Source organism: Schistocerca americana, chromosome 5 (assembly GCF_021461395.2).
Source record: "Schistocerca americana isolate TAMUIC-IGC-003095 chromosome 5, iqSchAmer2.1, whole genome shotgun sequence".
In the NCBI taxonomy this organism is placed as follows: Eukaryota; Metazoa; Arthropoda; class Insecta; order Orthoptera; family Acrididae; genus Schistocerca; species Schistocerca americana.
In genome coordinates, this window is record NC_060123.1 from 369,893,470 (window position 1) to 369,912,834 (window position 19,365).

Sequence of the window (19,365 nt, forward strand, 5' to 3'; positions counted from 1 at the left end):
AGAATATGGTAGGAAGTCTGTCCTTATGTCCTAAGATGGTTTTCTTTGTGCATTGTTAGTGATAGCATATTGTACCGTTGGGACAATTAGCTGGTTATAGTCGTCAAGGTCGTCTGTAGTATCAATTCAAATAGGTACCCCACTCATAGAATTATAGTCGGTGGCGACTTCTATCTACCCTCGATATGCTGGAAAAATTATACGTTTATATCCGGCGGCAGGCATAAAACGTCATCCGAAATTGTACTATATGCTTTCTCAGAAAATTATTTTGAACAATTAGTTCATGAGCCTACTCGAAGCGTAAAAGGCTGCGATAGCATACTTTACCTCTTAGCAACAAATAATCCTGGACAAATACGGAGTATCATGACGAATAAAGGGATCAGCGACCACAAGGCAGTTGCTGCTAGGCTGAATACCGTAACACCCACAACCATCAAAAAGAAACGCAAAGTACATCTATTCAAAAAAGCTGAAAAAAAGCTCTTAACGCCTTTTTAAGAGACAGTCTCCACTCCTTCCGATCTGATCACGTAAGTGTAGAAAAGATGTGGAATGATTTCAAAGAGATAGTATCGACGGCAATTGAGAGATATACGAGTATACCACATAAATTAATAATTAGTGGTACCGATCCCCCATGGTACACAAAACGGGTCAGATGGCTGTTGCAGAAGCAACGCAAAAATCATGCCAAATTTAAAAGCACGCAAAATCCCGAAGATTGGCAAAGTTTTGCAGAAGTTCTAAATATAGCGCGTGCTTTAATGCGAGATGCTTTTAACAATTTCCACAACAAAATTCTGTTTCGGAATCTGGCAGAAATGCCAAAGAGATTCTGGTCATACATAAAGCACACCAGTGCTTCTCCTGATAACGTCGTCCTCGTGGGTAGCCCCCGTCCGGAGATCCGAATAGAGGACTATTTTACCTCCAGAATATTTTACCCAAGAGGATGCCATCATCCTCTAGCCATACAGTAGAGCTGCATGCCCTCAGGAGAAATTACAGCTGTAGTTTCCCTTGCTTTCAGCCGTTCGTAGTACGAGCACAGAAAGGCCATTTTGATTAATTTTACAAGGCCAGATCAGTCAGTCATCCAGATTGTTGCCCCAGCAACTATTGAAAAGGCTGCTGCCCCTCTTCAGGAACAACACATTTGTCTGGTCTCTCAACAGATACCCCTCCGTTGTGGTTGTACCTACGGTACGGCTGTGTGTATCGCTGAGGCACGCAAGCCTCTCACCACGGCAGGGTCCATGGTTCATGGGAGGAGGTGATCCATTTATATTAATAAATATTCATATATAAATAATACGGATGAGTCTTCAGTGTTCCTATGTGTCGCGATGCGAATGCGTAGCGTGTGAGTTCATATTTGTATGATGTATCGACCAGTTATCTCTTCATTCCTCTCCAGCTACACAGATAATAATCTCTTGTTAGTCTATTTCTGTGAGCTTGAGTGTCTGAGTCGGCCGATGAGGGAAGCAAAGGTTTTCTTGTGTAGTCATGCTGTAGTATCGATTCTGTTAGCTTTTTCCAGAGGAGTTTCCTACGTTTTCTTATCCACGAATGAGAACGATTCCCATTTTCTGACACTGGTAGCTTTCCCTAGAACATTCGGGCGCCTTCTTTCCCGATGACTCAGCAACCGGCGTTTTGAGCCGTCCAGATGCCACCCCCGCTCTCCGGCGCCTATTGCCTCGACTGGCCATCTTGAAAGCCGAGAGAACTCCAGACACTGAAATGGTAAGATGTTGTTCCTTAGGAACACAGAGTAAGATGCGCAATGCGGAGAAGCGTTATTTGCGTAGGAGGAATGAATTTCATTCAACTTCTAGAAGGTTTTGGAGTGTTCTTATTTCATTTAAGTGAATCGATTTAGTTAATTTACAAGGAAAACTTGTGGAAAACTACTTGGCTTTGCTCACGATGGAGGCTACCTTGTGCACTCAACATCTGTCCCTCATTTGAGTAAATACAAGTCGTTTTTTATTACGTTAATGCTGACAAAAGTTGCGTCTCTATTCTCGTTCATTTTTCGATGCCTTTGAACGATCATTAGTTCGTCGTTGTCAATCACGTATGAAGTATAATAATCAGCGTGTGATTCTCCATGCGAATTCATTGCCTTCAAGAATGTCTCGATCTTAGATATTTTTAGTTCATGTAATACGGGAGTGTACGATTGCGTGAGCAGTTTCATTGCCACTGTCGATGGGAAACCTCTGTTACGGAGCTTGTGAACTCCTAAAAATACCCAAGGAGCTTATACGGCGGAGGAATATGGAATTTCATGCCGGGTTTGAGCCGCATGTGAATCAGGTGGAAATTAATGCAGGATCGTCTTCCTTCTTCCCGTGTATCTTACCACCCTCCTCCTGACAGCGTCATAAAATTCGTAGGCTGGCTTTTCATTTGGTGTGTGCCTCCACTCCAGTGGTCATTATCAACTAGAGACTATTATCTTATTACGTGTTCAATAATACCTTGTTCATTCGAAGTGGGTTGTTTTCCCAACAATAAATTTTGTGAACTAATGAAATACGTTTGTCGAGATTAATTCTTCCTCAAGTAACTTCCTTTCCTCCACCAAAAAGTATCTCCTCACGAAAAGAGTAATAGAAAATTTTGTGAAAGGCAATAATACTTAAACCTAACTAACCTAAGGACGTCACACACATCCATGCCCGAGGCAGGATTCGAACCTGCGACCGTAGCGGTTGCTCGGTTCCAGACTGTAACGCCTAGAACCGCTCTGCAACTCCGGCCGGCTAAATCAAAGGGAAAGTTTCCGCTGCGTCTAATTCAAGTAAGGGTCCCTTTGCTATTTCAGATCCCGATCGGCCGGCAACAACAAACAGAAAAGTTCCGTCTTGCAATATCCCTGGACACAGCACCAATACAACAGAAAATACACATGTACAATACTCAAATACAAATGTACGTTTGTTAGATAGCATAGAACATATTAATTAAGAAACAGAAAAATCTTGAGTTGGTGCATAAGTTCGAAGCGTTTCTCTTTTGCATGTTGGTATTCCTGTGGTTTATTTATCGATTTTCATTTTTATTTGTAATTCACTGTCGCTATTTGAGTTTGCATACTGTCATTTGGTCATTTGGAGATAGTGAGTAGAGCTATGGAAGCTAGAAAAAGGAATGTCAAGTGGAGAAATCGGAACATTTTCGACATATTCTGATGTTTGAGTTCAATGGAGGGGTGACAGTAGCGGAGGCAGGCAAAAAGATTGGCGCCGTGTATGGGAATAATGCCACTGGACAGAGCGCGGCGTTTTATGGAGGATAGTTTTGACGTTAGTAACTCTTCAGGTTCAGGAAGACCTTCGGATTTACTGAAGATCGTTTAAACGCATTAATCCACACTGACCCACGTCAGTGTACTTGAGAACTGGCAAATGTGATGAACTGTGATCATTCCACCAGCGTGAAACGTTTGCATAGAATGAGGAATGTTCAAAATGGGTGTACGAGTACCCCAAGCTCTAAACCAAAATCACAAAAATCAGCAGGTGGCCATGTGGTGTCACCGCCAGACACCACACTTGCTAGGTGGTAGCCTTTAAATCGGCCGCGGTCGTTAGTATACGTCGGACCCGCGTGTCGCCACAGTCAGTGATTGCAGACCGAGCGCCGCCACACGGCAGGTCTAGAGAGACTTACTAGCACTCGCCCCAGTTGTACAGCAGACTTTGTTAGCGATGCTACACTGACAAATACGCTCTCATTTGCCGAGACGATAGTTAGCATAGCCTTCAGCTCCGTCTTTTGCTACGACCTAGCAAGGCGCCATTACCAGTTTATATTGAGATTATTATTAATGTACCGTCAAGAGCGATGTACACCAATTATGGATTAAAGTTAAGTATTCCAGGATCTTCGTACTTTATTTGCAATTCTCAAGACATTGTCCTGTTCCAGACCTCACGCCAGTCTGCGTGAGCTTAAACGCGTGCCTTTCGGCTTCCTCCAAACCCCCTGAATTGGCTCCTGCCAATTCACAACAGTCCATATCTGCATCTCTGCTCGGTCGTTATCAGTTGACTCGTGAAAAACACCGGTCTTTCCTATCCTGCATCGTTACTGGTGACGACAAACGGTGCCTTTACGCAAACATAAGGAAAAGTATGGAGTGGTTGAGCCCAAAAAAGCAGCAACTCAAACTGTTAATAGTGTACAGCAACCAGCCACAAATTGGTTTCAGGTTACTTTATTGAAGAAGTACCATTACCGGTTTTGAATATTTCCGATTCATTATCAGAAGTCTTTCATCAAAACAAATGATACACTGGTTTCCTGTGAGTCGTCGCGAAATGTCTATGTGGCGCATTTATTGTTGCAGTTTTCTTCCAACAAAATGCATCCCCAAAGATGTTCGTATTTTCACCATCACTTACGTTGGTTTGCTTTGTAAAACACTTTGATTCGGTCGCAAAACGAATTTCCAGTGTGCACATTATCAACAGTTTATTTCATATAACGGCCACGGTCTCCAACCTTGTCTTTATTTGATAAAATTGCATAAAGTAGCAAATCGTCATACAAGACCATGTCGCCTCCACAAAAGATAATGTTATGCATCTAGTGGATCAGCGACGGTATGTTGTACTACCAATTGCTTCCCCGAGATGTAACGATCACAGCTGACATTTATTGTCAACAACTGTGAAGTCTTGCAGACGCAATCCAAGAACGACAAAGAAGACTGAGTGAAGTTGTGCTACTCTATAGTAATTGCCACCCTCATTCTGCTAGATTGACAGAAAACACTATACAGGAGTTGAGCTGGAAAGTTATTCCGCACCCATCCTATTCATCTGATCTTGCGTCCAAATATTTTCGCCTTTTCCACTCTCTATCGAACAACTTCCAAGGAACTTCCCTTCCGAATGAAAATACGCTGCGAGCATTGCTCGACGAATGCTTCGCCTCAAAACCATGTAATTTCTACAGTCACTGAACGGAAAAGCATCACCAGCGTTGGCAGAATATTGTAAATAGTGAAGGAGAATATATTGTTGATGACTAAAGTCTATGTTATGTGTATCTGTTGTGTTTATTGATGTTATGGGGAAACGCTACAAATTTATGCATCAACTTAATATACAAACAAGCCATTAAAACTCGTCTCGAGACTAGAAGAGCTATGGAGTGTCATCTGAAAACTCCAGGCTGAAAGACGAAAGTCATAGCTTTAGAAGAAAAGACAACAGAAAGAAGTGCATTAAATTCAAAAATCAAACTTTAGAGTTCACACATTTTAAATATTTGGGTTGTCAAGTAACATGTACAGATTACAGAAAATACACCAAAAAAGAGATTTCAAGCAATGTGTGCGAGTTTAATACGAACGTTTAAGAATAAGACTCGGTAGGAAGCACGACTAGCGTCTAACATCCAATCACCTACGACATCATTATTATAGATGGAGCAGGATGGGGAGGGAAATCGGCTGTGTCTTTCCAAAGGGAGAACCACGCCATCCGCCGTAGGTGCTTTAGGGAAATGGCGGCAAACCTAAATCTGAATCACCGGACGAGGACCTGAACCACCGTCCTCCCGAATACTATGCCAGTGCCTTACCACTGCACCACATCTTTAACTGGAAAACTCGGAAGCATACTCTCCTCAGGTCATGAGATTATTTGCTGTACCACTTTTCACGTTGGTAGTGAGACACTTTCCGAGCAGCAATGATGAAAGGAGATATGAAGCCACGGAAATGTGTTTATGGCAGCAGTCAGTTGCAGGCAGATCACGCTGACGGTAGAAGACGTTAAATAAGGCAGAAAGAAACAGTTCATGGCAAGAATACATAACTATCGAGGGAAATAAATACAACACTCTGATTGTAACTGGTGATAATCTGAAATGTAACTATGATCTGAACTGGTCAATAAATACATTAATAGTAAATCCAGTACGATTGCTGGCTTCCGTCGCTGGCATTACACCTAGTATGATGAAGTCTGCAACACTTGTGCACCTTCCACAGTATTAGACGTTACACCAATCGTAACTGTCTCAGTTCTCGTACCCAGGTTTTACTGCTATGTAAGTAAAATATCTAACACTCCACCGTAACCAACTGATCTCAGATGTTCATGGAACTGTACTTCTGTGAGTGATCGCGCATCCTCTGCAGTCCCACTGAGAACTACAGTCTCCTAACGTCAAAATATAAAAAGTTCTCAAATATTTACCGGAGCAGTCCTTGTACAATAAGCGTATTAAATATTATCTCGTCCAGCTTATTTGACTTATTCTGAGGAAGGTCGTTTGTCTGAATACAGTTTGGGTATACTGATACGCATCTGTGAGTATTCGAGTTTCTTTTGTATTCATTTGCCACTTTCAAAGTAACCTGGTTTGGATGCGTTGTGTCTTCTGTGTGTTTGTAACAGGTTGTGTAACTACTCAGCGTCATATTACAACGCTCATTTGTTTATTATTCGTGTCTGTAGTGTCTCATTTTGAGCAAAAATTTTTTATGTCCTTCTATACGAATCATACGCATTTCTGAAGGCAATTCTTTCATGTTTATTTGTGTACATTTACGTAACATCTTCCCCAACAGTTAGTCAGTTTGTCTCGGCTCTAATCAGTCCAACTGCAGATAAAAAAATAATTGTAAGTCTGTTTAGCATTTAGATCAACATCAAATCCTTTTTGCGTCCTGCTAGTTTTTTTTGCCAAAATAAATGTGTTGTCTGCAGAACCTAAAGATTGCGTATTGCGATCTGAAGTCATATTTGGACAGACGAGTCCCGAAATTTTTGCTCTAACTCTATGTAAGTATACAGAGCTATTTATAACATTACTGATATAATATCCTCGTTTGAAGTAGTCTTTCAGCCTCGATCAGTTCAAATGGCTCTGAGCACTATGGGACTTAACATTTATGGTCATCAGTCCCCTATAACTTAGAACTACTTAAACCTAACTAACCTAAGGACAGCACACAACACCCAGTCATCACGAGGCAGAGAAAATCCCTGACCCCGCCGGGAATCTATCAGTGATTCAGTACATGAGTGTAGGAATCGGAGACTTTGCAGATATTTAGATTATTGCCAATAGATGCTAGTTTTCACAAGCGCAATGAAATGATGATCAACTTGCTTTTCCACACTGTCCAATAAAGTAGATGGGTTACGTAAATACACTCATACTGAGCCGAACCTAGTTCTGAGAGTGTAAATTAACGCTGACTGTTTGAGAATAAATTTTGAGCTACATGGCCTAGAGGTGCTGACTGCACTGACTGACCTCGCATCTGTAGTTCTCTATCGCACTGTCCACCGTGCCCTTTTGTAGATTCGTGAAGGATTTTTGTGTAGTTATTTAGAAATCCGTAAGATTACAGATTAATTTAGTTATTTAGGAATATATAAAATCATATATTAATTACATTTCAGCAATGACATAGAAGCAGGAGATACAGGCAACATTTATTATAAAGCCGGAAATGAAGTATGGTTTAACAGATGGGTCAGTACCGCTTCACGAGCTCTTACATTACGGACTGCTTTTAACGTCGGATTATTTGGCGCTCAGATATCTCCTTCGGTTTATTTTAAAACTCTCTGAGATTACTCTTGAAATAAAATCTTAAATTTTAAGTGTTTCATAACTAATACGTTTTTCAGTAACCATAAACAATATACGAAGGAGTAAATTAGGACTACTGGACGATAATTAAGGATTTTTGAGGAGCTTACATTCTAAAAGTTTTACAACATGGCAGTATTTGCTAAACTACAAATTTTGAAAGAATGGGAACGTTATACTTCTAGTCCAGAAAATTAGGGTTTAAACTTATAATACTCCTAAAACAGATGTTTTATAGCACCGTACTAATTTTGAGAGCACAATGTCATATCATATCTTAAATAATAAACATTTCTTTAAATAAAATGTAACTGTACAAAAAACCTCACTGGATAGAAACATATTATTTATTTATCTATTTATTTATTTATTGCTTATTTGGTCTGACCAGCCTTAAGACCCTTTCTTACGTATGATCAGTAACAACACATAGCGAATATAACCCAAAATAATCACGGTAATAATTATAGTAGTAATAATAACAGCCACTAATAATAATAATAATTATTAGGTGCATTAAGAATGAAATTAATTAGTTTACCACACGAACCGTGTTTACTATTATCGGAAGTGGAAGGCATAATGAAAGAGGAGGAGATTGAAATTGCAGTAAAAATGGCTCTTAAGAAAGAATTTAAACAGGGAACTCTGTAGACAAGTAAGATGCAAAAGCTGTTGTAGAGGGAGTAGGGGTTGCAAAGAGTAAGCTGCAGGCAAGTATATGGAAGAGACAGCTGTTGCGTTAGAAAGTGGACCATTAGCTGTGTTTTCAAGTTTGAAAGGAATTTTTGTCGAAGATTGTCCCGAAGTCGAGTTCCCGAAACAAGAAATTATATAGAGAATATGGTAGTGTTATGTATTGGTACAGTGAGGATTTTTCTTTAATGGGAACGCGTTTCCAGCTGTGCTCCTTAGATATGTTACGGTCACGCCTCGGGTGAGGAGGTCAGTGGGTGTCGAGGTAGGACAGGTGAGACGGCGACGTTGCTCTGTGTCGGAGGCCGAGCTCCGAGAGCTCGTGCTTCAGTGTTAAGGTGACAAAGAAGCAGCGATTTCTGAAACAATATTTTACTAACGTGTTTGCTACAATGAATATTGTCTTTTGCATTGTTCAGGAAACAGGTCGTGCTGCTCGCCCACGCGACGGCGAGAAATTCTGGACACGGCACTCACGCAGCTTCCGTAGTTTTGTGGCGGGTCGAGCACCCTGCCTGACAGCGGGTCAGCGCGGGGGCGGCAGCGGGAGCCCGTGTGGCGGTCCGCGGACGCACCGCAGTGAACTCGAAGGTCTCGGCGCAGTCGAAGAGGGCAGCGCGCTGTGACCCGTACCCACAGCATCTTCCACAGGGCGGTTGTTGTGAAGGCGGAAACCCAGAGCTCCCTCAGCACACGCAGCGTACAGCCAGGCAGGCAGCTAGCAGTCCCCATAGGTCTGCATATCCCACCAGTCACGGGCTACTACCTATCAGGAGCGACGCCGTGGAACGACACCCATTGACGGCAGGCTGCAGCCTCGGAGTTGCTGTCTTCAGACAGGCAACAAGCGGCACTTAATGGTGCGCCAGCAGGGCCATCTTAAAACTAGCGAAATTGCCATTTCATCGTGATCCGTGATGCAGACGGAATGAACAGGCATAGTGAGGATGAGCTGTCCGAAACAGGGACACTTAAATCCAGACATCACATTATTGTAGCAGATTAGGAGGCCATTTGCTCTCGTTTAAACAGAGGTGTCAGCAGTCCAGTCCGTACCGTGGTGTCTCAAGTATGCATGTATCAGCAGTAATATCCCACTCTGGAGAGGCAGAGCCCGAATGTTGCGTATTACTACTCCGTATTGTAGAGTTTGTAGAACGACGTTCTGGGTGCAGTCATACTGCACCGTTTGCTTGTTATAGCTCTGTTTGCTCGGGCATTGGCCCATTTTTGCAATACTGCCGCTCTTCGCGTGCTCTGTATTACGGCTGTTACACACGGTCTGGGTTGGACTTCGATCTGTCTCCATGTATGTCGAGAAATAGCTTCGGAAGTTTATTACTGCACCCGGAAATAGGTCTCTGCGCAACATAGTGTAAGAGTTGAAGAGAACTAAAAGGAAGTACTATGATTGAGAAGACGATGAAGCAAACACAGGGTATGACACTCTCTATTCTTGTCAGCACGTAGCCATGATTGCTAATAGGCAGAATTTATACGGTCGAAATACCGTGGTAACAAATTTATCGCACACAAGCATTCACCGCCGGTTCCAGGCGGCGTGTGCTCTCATAAGAAAGCCCTTGGAGAATAGGTCCAACATTATGAAGTATGGGGTGTATTAGCTTCCGTTTAAGTTCGTAAGAGATTATATTTTTTTCATATTTTGTACTGAAAGAAGTGACGCTGACACCTTTTACAGACGGCAGTTGTGTGTTTAGTCCAGTCTAAATGACGGTCCAGAATTATCTCCAAGTTCTTTGCAGATGAAGAAAACGGTATTGCTTTACCGTTTAGGATTAAGGGTGGAAGAGATTCTGGCTTCAGCTGGGTAGTGTATACCCAAAGAACCTTGTGGACTCTCTCCCTCGCTGAACTATTTCCATGCTAGAGGCAATGTTACACGGCGTTAGCGTGATGTCTCCTGGGGGTACAATTTTGTTGATCGGTGCGCTTATTCCCGCCGTGGTGTGCAATCAAATGTGCTACACTCTAAAGTCCGTGCGTATTCAGGTGGATAATAAGCTGAGGTGGGATCAGAATGTAAACAACCACGAAGCTCACTTCTCCCTGCTTTGCAGTCAGAAATCTCTCTCACCGTGTAGACGCGCTTTTACTCAATTCTGTCACATGGTATAGTCTTTTCAGGTGTTGCGGTTAAGGTGAAAAAAGTGTTTATTCTACAGAAGCATACAGTTAGAATACTGTGAAAAGCTGACAACCAAGGATCCCGCAAAAGCCTCTATTCTCACACTTACATCCCAACTGTTACATCCTAATACTTACACTCCCCACTGGTATTTGTGGTTAACAATAAGAATGAATTTAGAGCGAATTCGGCTAATCACAACCACGATACCAGAGATACAAATAATTTTCATACAGATTATCCATTCCTCATACTTTCAGAAAGGAATTATTTACTCTGTTGCATAAGTCTATAACAGTCAGTGGATATTAGGCAGTAAATTAAAAATCCACAAATATTTAAACATAAAGTGCAGTAATATCTCATTAGTTACCCAATCTACAAGCTGTTTGAATACTTGAACTCGGGAATGTAAATACTGCCTAATTTTAATATTTTCATCAGATAGCTCCTTATTTTGGCAGTATATAAACAGCTAATAGCCAACTGTGTAAAGTGAAAATTATTTGTTTGAAGTATTAAATAGCAGCTGAGTGGTATAGTAGGACGAGCAGTGGCTCGTCTCAGAATGGCAGCTTTTCTCCTAACTATCATATGTAAAGTAATCTAGACGTAATTGCCGTAATTATCAGTTTGAGAAGATGGTCACAATTTGTTCTTAACATTATGACAAAACGAATCATTCATAAGAACAGAATCACCGTCATCGTTATTGTCGCAATCATTTGAAAATACTGCCACGCTACGCTGTTTTACGTGCACGATGATCTCACTGCCCTTGAAATCGTCACCAGAACCATAAATCACTTATCCAGGCAGTCACCCGGGTCTTCATTCACGCTAATAACATTTTAATAATCATCGTCAGAAACCTCCCCAAGTATTTCAGATTCGTTTTTTTTTTATAACTGATTACACATCCTGAATTTTAACGAAGAGCACCATCGTTGAAAATATGCAGTAAATCGTCCATAAAAACCGATTGCTATATGCAGAATGTTTCCATAACATTTATTTTTTATTTGAAATATGAATTTTATATTGATGCTGAGGACTCTTGAGTGTTGTTTTTTTCAGCATCTTTCTACTAGATAAAACTAAATACGATCGTCCCTAGTTGGTCTTCATAAACGTGTTCATTTCTCTAGATCTAAATCGTGAATACATGCACCTCGGTCATTGTTGTAGTCTAATTTAAATGAATTGCCTTATGACGATTAAGGACCAAAGTTACCTACAAAAATAGTGTAAAATTTCTGAATTCATGTATATGTAGATCTCTTTAATAAATAACTTGAAGCATTTCTTTATTTTCCCTTCCCGCAAACGGTTTCGGATTTATCATACATTAAGACAAAAAGTTTTGCAGGCATCGAAATAATTGTTTTCACCTTAATTAGCAAAATATCATTCTCAGCAACAAATCTTTTCAAAATTGCGTTTCAAATTGTATTCACTGTGAATAAATTTCTTCTTTCCTTATGTGAGTCAGTATTTAACGTGAAACAAATATCACGCTGAAAGTCTGTATCTCCCAAAAATTACGTAAAAAATTTGAAATTTATGTATGATATGAATACAGGACTATCTCTAAAAGAATGAAGAACTTCAAGACGAAACCAGTGGCTGTCTGAAATGTCAAAATACAATCAAAATGCTAAATAAACAAAATCTCTAGGATAGCAATCAAGTTCAATACACTGGCTACTGGTATAAACGCCTACAGAGACGAAGTAGTTAAAATATATCACAGCAGATGACATCTAGAGACACTGTCTTGAAAACAAGAAATATCTTGAATTTCGCGCGTGAAACATGAGAAAATTTGGTAACCGTCCGTTATGTGCTAGTATACCCTACCAGTGGTTTCTTCTAACTATTAACATATAACCTGACGTGTTTCAGATTACTGAAGACTTTCTTTCGTTACTGGCTTTATGGGTTACGATGTGTGAAAGAATAAATGAGTGAACAATAAGTTTAAAAAGTAGCATAAAATGATTATGAAATTTCAGTTCAATGTTGTGCTTAGGTAAGACAAAAATAGTACGATATGTGATCAAAAGTAACCGGACAGCTTTATGTAATGTGGAATTGACCAGTAGATGTCAAGACAGGCTAACCAGCGAGTACAAAACAGTCGGGGAGTACTGAGTTGTCAGCAGAGAAGCGGCAACATTACAATGAATCGATCAGGAGAACTCAGTGACATCGGGCGTTCAATAGTGGTTGGATGTCACCTGAGAAGAAAACCATAGACACATTTCAATCTTTCTCAAGCTGCCCAAGTCGACTGTTTTCAATGTGATTGTAATGTGGTAACATGAAGGAATAGCCATAGCTAAACTTGGACCATGCAGACCTCGTGTAGTTACGGCCAGGGACTTACGAGCACTGCGAACGGTGGTTGTAAAAAGTCGCATAAAATCAGCGAAAAGAATCACTAGTAATCTCCAGAATGGTACCAGCAGTCCATCTAGCACAATGACTGCGCGTAGGGAGTTAAAAATAATGGGGTAGAGTGGTCGAAGTCGACGGCCTTGCCACAGTGGTAACGCCGGTTCCCGTCAGATCACTGAAGTTAAGCGCTGTTGGGCTGGGCTAGCATTTGGATGGGTGACCATCGTGTCTGCCGAGCGCTGTAGGCAAGTGGGGTGCACTCAGCCCTTGTGAGGCAAACTGAGGAGCTACTTGATTGAGAAGTAGCGGCTCCGGTCTCCTAAACTGACATACGGGCGGGAGAGTGGCGTGCTGACCACATGCCCCTACACATCCGCACCCATTGACGCCTGTGGGCTGAGGACGACACTGCGGCCGGTCGGTACCTTTGGGCCTTCATGAGTTGTTTGGGGGAGGAGTCTTTTACTATTATTATTATTATTAATATTATTTACAGTGGTCGAGCTTCACGTCTTAAGTCACACATTTCCATATTTCCGTAATGATTGCTAAGCAAAGCTAGAAAAGGTGTAAAGAGTGACGCCACTGGGTAGTGGATACCTGGAAATGATTAATTTTGAACGATGGCCGACTCTATATCCTTTGGCGATCCGGCGGAAGGGTTTGGGTCTGGCGAATTCCTGCAGAATGTTACCTGCCATTATGTGTAATGCCAACAGCAAAGTACAGAGGAGGTAGTGTTACAGTAAGGACGTAATTGACTTGGTTAGGGTGTGGTCTCCTTATTGCGCTTAAGAAAACTTTACATGCCGAAGGATTTGAACACATTTTACGACATGGTGTACTGCGTACAGTAGAGAAACAGTTCGCAGCCGATGACTTTCTGTATCAGCATGATAATGCACCCTGTCGTAAAGCAGCATCTGTGAGGCAATGGTTTGTGGACGATAACATTCCTGAAATGTACTGGCCTGCTCAGAGTCCCTGCCTGAACCCAATGCAACACCTTTGGCACGAGCGAGAATGCCGACTTCGGTGCATACCCCAGCGTTTAATAACACTACGTCCTCTAGTATTGGCTCTTGAGGAGAAACGGGCTGTCATTTGTAAAGTCTCCTGGAAAAACACATACTATATGTGGTAAAAAAGAAAAAAATAATTCAACTGGATAAGTGTAATGTTATTTCTGCATGGACAATGATTGTGTGATCTTTATGTAATAAAGAGAAACCATTATGTGGCATGTTTTATACTTGTATAGAATTATGTACCGATTTTTTTTAAAGATAATGTCTGTGTCGGCGAGTACTGAAACCGCCGTAGACGATACTTATCAAACAAAGATGAAAATATATCACACCGAGTATAAATAGTAGTGACCGAGCATTAATTTCTCTGTCGTCTTTTGGAGTTACATTTGTAGGAAGAGCCAGTGACGCTATATTGTAACTATTCTTGTGTAGCATTCTTCGGTCAAGATTGAGAGAAGGACGCCATTAGGCATTGATTTGTAAACGTGTGTAAGAATTTAATCTGACTAAATGTTTTGAATAGAGTTACTTAGTGAAAAGTTGCTTTATGATTTGTAATAAGCTTGCCTGGTATTTTATCCCATTGTCTTAAGACATTTACAGCTATATAAATATTATTCGTGGTGCAGAGCTGCGTTACGAACGAACGAGCCGCAGCCGCGGCGCATTCAAACTGCATGAAATGAAACCAATCATACCGCAAAGAAGCGGACAGGTATAGCGTCCCCAGTGAAATAATACGAAAAGACTTAAAAAACAGTATTTATAAAGAAGATTCATTTAAAAATTGAATAATATACATTTTTCTCATGTACCCGTAAAATAATAATTTCTCTGTGTAAGTTTCGAGGGCAAAGAAATATATTAAAATGATCTAAAGACACGACAAGATACGCTCTATTGTTAATTTTTTAGTCGTCTTCACGTGTTCTCTTGTCTTGGTTGCGTGTAGACGGACAACTGGCGAGTGCTGGCAAATGTAAGCATATTTGTACTAATTAAGCAAATAATATATTGATTTAATAGCATTGTTCACTTTTAATTTGTAAGAGGTGATCCTGATTTCATGTCCGCCTTCCTTTAATTAACCTGCATTCGAGTAATTTACAGGGCAACAATCGCAGCGACCGATGCAGCCAACGACACAATTACGTGGCGATATTAACTTATAAAATTTAGCGGAAAAGAAAAACTCGCCCGCTATTAACATAATATACATTTTTCTCCACAGCCGCCCGACGTTGCAGAAAATACGTAGCTTTAAGATTCTTATTTTCAGTACCACAGCCGAGAACCAGAGCCAGGACTCCGACTACAATGCAATGGTCAACGGAGGTAAGAAAAAATACTCTCGCGCGTGTGTGGGCCGCAATTATAATTAATAACTAAAGATTTTTTGCTTTACAGTGAACTGACTAGCCGAGGAAATTAATATGAAAAGTTTATTCCATTGTTCAACTTGATATGCTCATGTTTTAAGATTCAGCGAGTCTAACCTTCATTAAAGTAAAAAATAATTTCCACTCAAGTTCAATATTGTTAAAAAAAAAGAGAACTTCACAAAAGCATTTAATTGTAAATCAAAATAAAATGAAATGTCATTTTTATTAAGGCCCACCACGTAAGTCGGCAACAATCACCATCACCAATAAATTTTTGTGGAAAATAATATATCAAATTACGACGGCCGACGGACGCGAGACAGCTTTCGGGATTGCAGGACAGAGCAGCAGATTTTATGATGTGTTTTACAGGTGAACGAGGGCTGCGGATGATATTATATTAATAACAGTGCAAAAAGATAATTTACCTTCATGACAAAAAGAAATCTTGCTGTGCGTAGTTCTGGTCTGGCAAACATTATAGTAAAAACATTTTTTCTCTGATAATAGTCTCATATTTTCGTGTTAGTCGTGGTACTTATTGGTGTTTTACTGTTAACAAATATCCACTGCAAAATTTTGATGTTGAACAAACATTGCGCACTGTAACATCAGTAACGAAATAATTTTCAGTAACCTTTTCAATAACTGTAAAGTAAGAAAGATAGGTTGAACTTTATAGCGAGTTACAGTAACGAATCAATGTTGCCTTTATAGAAAGCCAGATCCAGAATATTAAGAACATAAGATATTTTGTTTTGTTGAGAATTAATGACCCACAGAATGTCACAGCACAGCATCCCTAAAAAGTATTTCAGGGCTCTTTTCGTAGCAACATATCAATCTCATCCATTTATCAATATATTAGTTGTTACGCGAGCTATAACAAGCAGACAGCGAAACATTCCTCCACAGAAATTCTGACGCCTCATTGAAAGTGTCGCCAGTAGAGCTGTAGCCGTCGTACCGGCGAAGGGCGGACACACCTCAAATTAATGCCGACTAATACGTGTCCATATGCTTTTAATAAGATAGCGTAAGAAGAGATAGCAAAGGTAGTGGATGTGTTCTGCCTTGCACGACTTCTACGTGTAGCGGAGAGTGAAAGACAGTTCACCCAGACGAAGGTATGTTCCCCTACCCTATTCCCTCACCTCCCTCAATGCATATTCACGAGCAGTTCACATCCCGCTCGCCCCGACTTACAGAGTCCTACGTTAACTGCGCCAAATGGCCAGTCATGACTGCCACACGCCCGAGTGTGTCTGAGGTGGCATCACGCGGCCCGGTGCTCTGTGCTTTCTGTGATAAGGTAAGCGAGCAGGAGGGCGAACAGCAGGCGACGGCGGCCGCTACGCGTTCAGGGCGCCTCCCACGCAAATGGCGTGAGCAGAGCGCCCGGCGCCGACGCCATTCTGGCGGGGAACAATGCAAGCGCGCCGCACGTGGCCCCCTGCCCATCCCTCAGTGCGAACAAAGGCAGACCCAGTGGTAGGTCGCCAGGCGCTCTGCCCAGCTTCCGCACAAGCACAAGCAGGTACCGCATCGACAGCCAGCAGCGGTGTCTGCACATCAGCCGAGATAATTAATAGCACTAAATGTCGCATTTTGCAGAAAGCACGAAAAAAGTAATTAAGTTGATTTGCAGACTTTGCGCGCACATGCGTATTATCGCCTTGGCACGAGGACATGCAAACTACAGTTCCATTTAACTAGTTGGCATTTGACAGCGGACAAGATTGCTCCCATCATCGATACACTAATGGGTGCCTGGAACAGTCAATTACCACTGTATTGCCTCTAACGCTGCGTGAAGTATTTTGCCTGCTAGTTCTCAAGGAGAAACCTTTCCCAGCAGCGAAAATTTCAATAAAATGCGTAACTCCAGTCCGAACTAACTGCAGTGCGTCGTCTCAGTTGGTATCCATTTTCACAAACTGGTTGACGTCAGCAGAGCCGCCGCTGAAAATGGGATAGGCTTGAGCACCCACGTCTCGGTCATCTTGTGGACAGCGTGCCTAGGAGAAAGCAACAATGTAACATTCGCACATGCTGCGGTAGTTTTCATTTCACAGATGTGCGCATTCCACCGGATTGCCTTTACTTTGGTTACTATTTGGTTTTCATTTGACATTAAAGGTAATTTTATTTTGTTTCATAATGTTTTTCCTTCCATTCCCTGCTATCATTGAATCTAGCCCTGCACATGTCCACAGCTGTACAGGTTGTTCTGATCGTTCTTGCTGACAGTACTGGCCCAGCCTACTTGATGTTCTACAATTACATCTACATCTACATCTACATGAAACTCCACAAATCACACTGAAGTGCCTAGCAGAGGGTTCATCGAACCACCTTCACAGTAATTCTCTGTTATTCCGATCTCGAAAAGCTCGTGCAAATTGAACACCTACGTATGAGCTCTTATTTCCCTTATTTTATTATTACGATCGTTTCTCCCTATGTAGGAAGGCGTCAATAAAATATTTTCGCATTCGGAGGAGAAAGTTGGTGATTGTGAGAAGATTCCGCGCAACGAAAAATGCCTTTGTTTTAATTATGTCCACCCCAAATACAGTATCATGTCAGTGATATTCTCTCCCCTATTTTGCGGTAGTACAAAGACTGATTCTCTTCTTTAAACTTTCTAGATGTGCTCTGTTAGTCCTACATGGTAAGGATCCCACACTGCGCAGCAGTACTCCAAAAGAGGAAGGACAAGCAAGTGTAGGCAGTCACTTCAGCAGATCTGTTGTATCTTCTAAGCGTTCTGCCAATAAAACGCAGTATTTGGTTTTCCTTAGTCAAAACATTTTTAGTGTACACTTTCCAATTTAGGTTTTTCATAATTGTAATTCGTACGTATTTAGCTGAATTTTCGATTTGACTAATTTATCGTGTAATCAAGTAGAACGGATTCCTTTCAGCACTCATGTGAATGACCTAACGCTTTTCGTTATTTACGATCAATTACTAATTTTCGCACCATACAGGTACGTATCTTTTCTAAATCGTTTTGCAATTTGTTTTGATCTTCTGATGACTTTATTAGACGATAAACGACAGTATCATCTGCAAACAATCTAAGACGGCTGCTCACATTGTCTCCAAGGAACTGCAGAGGGCCTGTAACACTATCTTGGGGAACGCCAGAAATCACTTCTGTTTTACTGCATGACTTTCTGCCAGTTACTACGAACTGTGACCTCTCTGACAGGAAATCGCGAACCCAGGCACATAACTGAGACGACATTCCATAAGCACTCTATTTCATTACACGCCGATTGTGTGGTACAGTGTCAAAGGTCTTCTGGAAATCTAGAAACACGAAATCAATTTTAAGTCCCTTGTCAATATCACTCAACATTTCGTGCATGTAAAGAATTCGTTGTGTTTCACAAGAACGATGTTTTCTACACTATTGGCCATTAAAATAGCTACACCAAGAAGAAATGCAGATGATAAACGGGTATTCATTGGACAAATATATTATACTAGAACTGACATGTGATTACATTTTCATGCAATTTGGGTGCATAGATCCTGAGAAATCAGTACCCAGAACAACCACCTCTGGCCGGAATAACGGCCTTGATACGCCTAGGCATTGAGCCAAACATAGCTTGGATGGCGTGTACAGATACAGCTACCCATGCAGTTTCAACACTATACCACAGTTCATCGAGAGTAGTGACTGCCGTATTGTGTCGAGCCAGTTGCTCGGCCACCATTGACCAGACATTTTCAGTTGGTGAGAGATCTGGAGAATGTGCTGGCCAGGGCAGCAGCCGAACATTTTCCGTATCCAGAAAGGCCCGTGCAGGACATGCAACATACGGTCGAGCATTATACTGCTGAAATGTAGGGTCTCGCAGGGATCGAATGAAGGGTACAGCCACGGGTCATAACACATCTGAAATGTAACGTCCACTGTTCAAAGTGCCGTCAATGCGAACAAGAGGTGACTGAGACGTGTAACCAATAGCACCCCATACCATCACGTCGGGTGATACGCCAGTATGGCAATAACGAATACGCGCTTCCAATGTGCGTTAACCGCAATGTCGCC

The 19,365-nt window shown here is 41.5% G+C and overlaps 1 pseudogene; it reads left to right on the top strand.

The window, feature by feature from the left end:
* Nucleotides 1-13,013: 13,013 nt before the first annotated feature.
* Nucleotides 13,014-13,131, top strand: LOC124617327 (annotated as a pseudogene).
* The last annotated feature ends 6,234 nt before the right edge of the window (nt 13,132-19,365 follow it).